The 6,012-nt window shown below is 38.7% G+C and overlaps 2 pseudogenes; both read left to right on the top strand.

Moving 5' to 3' along the window:
* Positions 1-685: 685 nt before the first annotated feature.
* LOC114556287 (NAD(P)(+)--arginine ADP-ribosyltransferase 1-like) lies at positions 686-3,132 on the top strand (annotated as a pseudogene).
* A 1,538-nt stretch (positions 3,133-4,670) lies between these two features.
* Positions 4,671-5,586, top strand: LOC114556286 (GPI-linked NAD(P)(+)--arginine ADP-ribosyltransferase 1-like; annotated as a pseudogene).
* The last annotated feature ends 426 nt before the right edge of the window (positions 5,587-6,012 follow it).

The raw sequence follows: 6,012 nt of genomic DNA, 5'->3' as shown, positions 1-6,012 counted from the left end.
CAATATCTTTTTTCAGGCAATATCTCACACTCCCTTTATAATGTCTTATCACTTTAAAGCGCCCATATTATGCTCATTTTCAGATTCATAACTGTATTTTAAGGTTGTGCCAGAATAGGTTTACATGGTTTAATTTAAAAAAAACACCATATTTTTGTGGTACTGCACAGCTCTCTCTCACTGCTGCAGATCCTCTTTTCACCTGGTTTCTGTTTTAGCTACAGTGTGAGACCTCTTTTCTTCTTCTTCTGTACTATCTTTGATTGCACTCGCACATGCTCAGTAGCTCAGCTGTAGATCATGTCAACTAGCTAACTCTACAGACAGTAAAAAAAAGGTTGTTTCTCCAACTTCGGTCAGTTACAAGGCAGGATTAGCTGGGAGACTTCTAAATGAGGGCGCACATGTTAGCGTAAGCATGCTAGCGTTAGCATACTAACACTACGAGCTAACGGTTGTGGTTAGCCAGCGCGTTTTGGATTGTGACGTCACAAGCCAGGCCGATTTTGAAACAGCTCACCCGGAGACTGAAGGCAGGACACATTCAGAAACCGTATCTCACTCAAAACAGCATGGATGGATTTTTTTCAAAATTTGTATGTGTGTGGAAGCACCAGAGACACAAAATAACACCCCAAGTCCCAGAAAAAGTGATTTTTTCATAATATGGGCACTTTAAAACCAGATGGCCTCTCATAACCCAGAGAAGTGGAGACAAGAAGGTCAGCTTCATGAACTCTAAAAACCTCTCACTTCACTCTCACAAAATATATTCTAACAACGGCCACCCAGCGGCCACCGAAGCGCAGCGTCACCCGGATCGTCGATTGGTTGAAGTACTATCCAATTACACCCAGAGGCATTTGAGCGGCGTCTGTTGGTGACGCCCCCTTTGGAAATGAACTGTCAATGAACCTTTCCCAGACCCACTCTCAGTTACAACTGAGAAGGGTCTGGTGTCAACCAGGCTACTGGAAACTGTTTTGGAAGCTGCTTTATGAGAGATACTACTTTCATCTTCACAAAATAAAACATTATTAATATTACTGTATGTTTTGATCCAGTTCAAGCTGTTCTCAACAGAGTCTTTTTGGTTCTTCACAGAGTTGTGAAGCCATTACTTTACCATTTTTGGTCATGTCTATCTTCGACAACCACCTCTTCTTTATAAGGACACTAATGGCGTTTTTCCATTACAAACAAAGTTTTGCTAGACAAAAGTAGTTGTTGTTGTTGTTAATATTAGAAGCCAAGGAAGCTTCGATGAGCCTTTGGCCGAGGATCTGATCCAGCTCATCAAAAAGGTGGAACTTGCCTTTTATTTTCCCTCCGGCAAGACAACTCTCTTTTTTGAGACATGTATCGCTGTTTGAGCGCCTTCCATTTACTCCGCAGGACGTCCTACAACTTGTCGTAACATTTGTTGGCCATTTCCTTCGTGAGTTCCTGGTAAATTATGGTATTTCTTAGATTTTTGCTATCTAAAATAGCCCTTATATTTTGCTTGTAAATTAAATTCAAAATGTCTCTTGTATCCTCGTTCGTCCACTTCCACTTTACTTTGTTGACACCTGTCGTGTGCAAACAGAGCGGAGATACTGGGCAGAAATGAACTAGAACTTCTTCTTCTTTGTTTTGTGGCGGGTTGCAACCATAAAATGACCTAAAACTTAATTGCAATTCATTAATTTATTCGGCAAATAACGTTTCCATCAGCGTTTATCGCATAAGCCTTATATCGATCAAGATAAATACGACCGTATTTCCTTTGAGTCAATATTCATGAAATTCAATCAAATTTTACTGTTTCCATAAGGCATTTTTCATTCAATATCACTTAATTTGAATAAAAACGTGTGGATGGAAACATAGTTAGTGTGCTAACACTGGACATGGCTGAAAACTCTGTTGATGACATGTACAATGGGTGCAAAGAAGAAATGAAGAAGAAGGTAAAAAAAGAATATCTGCAGAATGAGAAGACCAACAAAAACTTCAGAGACATCTGGAACATCTCAGATAAAGATACACATAACATTTTGGAAATGGTTTACCAAAGTACTGAAAAAAACCAGATTGTAGCTATTCGTACTTACACTTACGAAAGCGATGTGTATCCTTAATTCAACAAAGCAGTTCAAATCCAGGGAGCTGAGTACAAGACCAAATTTGGGTATCACGCACTTCACTTTCTCCTGACTACTGCCATTCAAGCGCATAAAAGAGCCTCTGGGGGAAATAAATGTCTCACTGTCTACCGTAGAGTCGACAGGTACTTTTTCGCCAAAATGTTGAAAACAAATCGATTCGCTTTGGCTGTTTCACCTCAGCCACACTTGGTGGTTACGCCGATAAAGGTTCGAAGAAAAGTCATGCTTTGAGATTTTCACGTGCATGGGAGAAGATATCTCCCGCTATTCTGAATTTGAGAACGAAACAGAAGTGCTGATTCCTCCCTATGAGGTCTTTAAAGTCGTAGAGACAAAGAAGAGGACAACTATGCAGCCAGATCTTCCATGTGAGGTGTTCTATAAAGTGAATAGTACAGAAAATTCTGTTTCCAAGTTGAATTGTGCTCTTTTTTCCAAAGTAAACACTTTCACATGTTTAACATAGAGTTAACAAAATATGTAACATTCAGGTGCACCATTTTAAGTACTGCAAATTATCTGTAATCAAGATTAATGTGAATGTGGATTTATTTGTTAACAATGACATTTCTCGACAATCTCAAATTGAGGTGTAGATTTTCTACTGTGCAACAAGTGTTTAAGAGAAATAAACACTAGCTGCATAAATATGAACCCTTACAATGTGTCATTGTTAAACTGGATCTGTATTAAAATGTTTAAATGAGTAACAAGAATTTAAATGTTGTAATACATTGTATTATTGCCCATATCATCTGTATTTAAATTGGAAGCATAACTTGTCCTATATACAAAGTTACTGTATGCAAACTGTCTTTAAAAAAATATTTAAACACACTCATGTTTCACAAGTTGTTTATTGGATGTTTAAACAACTCGGTGTCTAACAGCCAAAACAGGAGAAGCTCTGAGTTCATCAACAAGTTCTCATGTTGATGAGTCTCCTGTCCCAAAGCTTGGTTGTGTCCAGTCAGATTTCTGAGAGGAGTGTCTATATTTTTGAATGGTCTTTGATGCTTTTAGGTTGGAGAAAGTCCTCTTTACAAATCAATGATATTTATTTTTGTACATGGAGAGCAAATATAGTTTGAGATACTGCACGCAAAAAGAAATAAACTCATATGAAAGACTGACTGTAAAAAGACGGATGGAGTCAGAACACATGACATTTAAACACTAAAACATATTTAAAGGTGCTCTAAGCGATGTTGGGTGACGGCACTTCTTGTTTACGCCTGAAGTATTGTCAAACCAAACAGAGGCTAGCTCGCCCCTCCCTCCTCCTCATCCCTCAAACCCCACCCCCAAATCCTTCTTGTCGGTTATTGGCTGGAACACTTGTTTGTTATGTTTGGTGGTGCAGAGACCGCTTTTTTACAGTGTGTTCAGGGACAGGCAGCTAGCTGATAGTGAGATGTTTGCTGTATGTAAAAATGTTGTAGCCTCAAAAATGCGTCACATCGCTTAGAGCACCTTTAATATTTAACTGTACTTTGCTGGAAACTGTTTGTGCATTTAAAATAGCTTTAAAGAGACATTAGTAAGGTTGCTCATCATTTGATGTGTTCAGTTCAAGCTTTTCTCAACAGGAGGAGACTTTTTGTCTCTCTTACATGGAGCGCTGCAAATTTGCTTTGAATTTAAATGTGATTTGAATGCGTACACTAAGCTTGCAGAACTGTGAAGATAAGACCTCATGGTCACTGTCATGAACCAGCTCACAGATCTGACAACATAAAGGAAACCACACAGAAATAAGAATTGGTGCAGCTTAGGAGTCCATCTTAACTGGTAAACATTACAATATACTCAAAAGATCAGCTAATTGTAAACATCTAAAAACATCCATCCTTGTTCTACACCCACTATTGTCTAACACATTAACTAAAGGCAGAGAAAGTTTATTTTCATGTGTGATGTGTTAAAGATGTGAGCGGTGGATGAACAGGTAGATGAACTCAGGCTGAGCAGCTGAAGTCTGTGTTGTGAGGAAGTTGCTCCATAAGTGACACCCAACAGAACATAAAATGTGTATTATTCCTGTTGTGGGGACATCAATTCACAGTAACATTGTGGGGACTCACCTTTCTTTTGGGGACAAATGCGAGGGTGTTAGAATCTAAATTTCCTATGAAATTACAACAGTTTTAGTTTGTTCAAACAACCTCCCGTGAAAATGAATGTGTACAGTACTGGCATAACCAGATCATAAAAGGTGATACATTATGGATTCCCTCAGAAGACATCTAAAGGAGCCATTGGACCAGGATTGCTGAGTCGACAAGAATACAGTCCCTCCCTCTGCATGCTCACCCATAAAAACTCTGTGAAAGTCTTTGTTTCCTCGACACACTTTTGCAGACTGCTTGACACTCTGTTAAACGGCCTCCTGCTACATGCAAGAGAATAAATAAAATAACAGATAAATCTAGTGTGTCAGACATTCTTAATTTCCAGCTTCATCACCGAACACCAAAGAGATTTTCCACAACAGTCTCCAGGTTTCTGCTTTGGTGGAAGATGGCAGTGATGGTCGTTTTGGCAGCAGTGCTTCTCACTTATGGAGTCTCTACAAGAATTGCAATGGTAGGGTTGCTTCATTGTAACTGCTGTGCACTAATATCCATAAGATGACCAGAAAACACGATTAATTGTTCTCAAAATTATTTCTTTGGAGGCCGGTAAATTTGGTGCTGTAGCTGGGGCTAAAGCTGGGGAAAACAGTGTGCTTCCACTGGACATGGCTGAGAATTCTGTTGACGACAGCTACAGGGGGTGCGAAGATATAATGAAGCAGAAGGTAACACAATACCTGCTGAATGAGAAGAACAAAGACAAAAACTTCAAAGAGGTCTGGGACAGCTCAGAGAACATTTTCTACACAAACTTTAAGAAATGGTTTACTAAAGTACTGAAAAAAGATCAGCTTGTAGCTATTTATTCTTACACCTCTGACAAAGTCTATCGTAATTTCAACAATGCAGTTCGAACCCAGGGACCTGAGTACAAGACCACATTCGGGTATCACGCACTTCACTTTCTCCTGACTACTGCCATTCAAGCTGAAAGAGCCTTTGAGAAAAAACAATGTCTCACTGGCTACCGTAGAGTCAACGTGTACTTTCGCCAAGATGTTGAAAACAAATCGATTCGCTTTGGCTCTTTCACCTCAGCCTCACAGGGTCGTTACGCCGATGCAAAGACGTTCGGAGAGAAGTCATGCTTTGAGATTGTAACGTGCATGGGAGCAGATATCTCCCGCTATTCTAAATATCCGGAAGAAAGAGAAGTGCTGATTCCTCCTTATGAGGTCTTTAATGTCGTAGAGATAAAGAAGAGATCAACTATGCAGCCAAACCTTCCATGTGAGGTGGTCTATAAAGTGAGGAGTACAGGCTATGTTTCCAAGTTCAATTGTGCTCTTTTTATGAAGTAAACACTTTCACATGTTTAACATACAGTTAACAAAGTATGTAAAATTTAGGATGCATCATTTTAAGTACTTCAAATGATCTGTAATCAAGATTAATGTGAGATTTATTTAACAATGACATTTCTCGACAATCTCAAATTGAGGTGTAGATTTTCTACTGTGCAACAAGTGTTTAAGAGAAATAAACACTAGCTGCATAAAAATGGACCCTTACAATTGTGTCATTGTTAAACTGAATCTGTATTAAAATGTTTAAGTGAATAACAAGAATTTAAATGTTGTAATTAGGGCTGTCAATATTAACGCGTTAATCTTTTAATATTTAACTCGTTAAAAAAAAATATATAATATATAATATATATATAAAATTGTTTAATTCATGTGGCGGCTGAGAAACGTAATACGTCTACATAACAGCAGGCGGCGCTA

The sequence above is a fragment of the Perca flavescens genome, chromosome 5 (genome assembly GCF_004354835.1).
Source record: "Perca flavescens isolate YP-PL-M2 chromosome 5, PFLA_1.0, whole genome shotgun sequence".
Lineage (NCBI taxonomy): Eukaryota > Metazoa > Chordata > Actinopteri > Perciformes > Percidae > Perca > Perca flavescens.
Note: the sequence above shows the minus strand (reverse complement) of the source record. Positions and strands in the feature narration are given on the sequence as shown.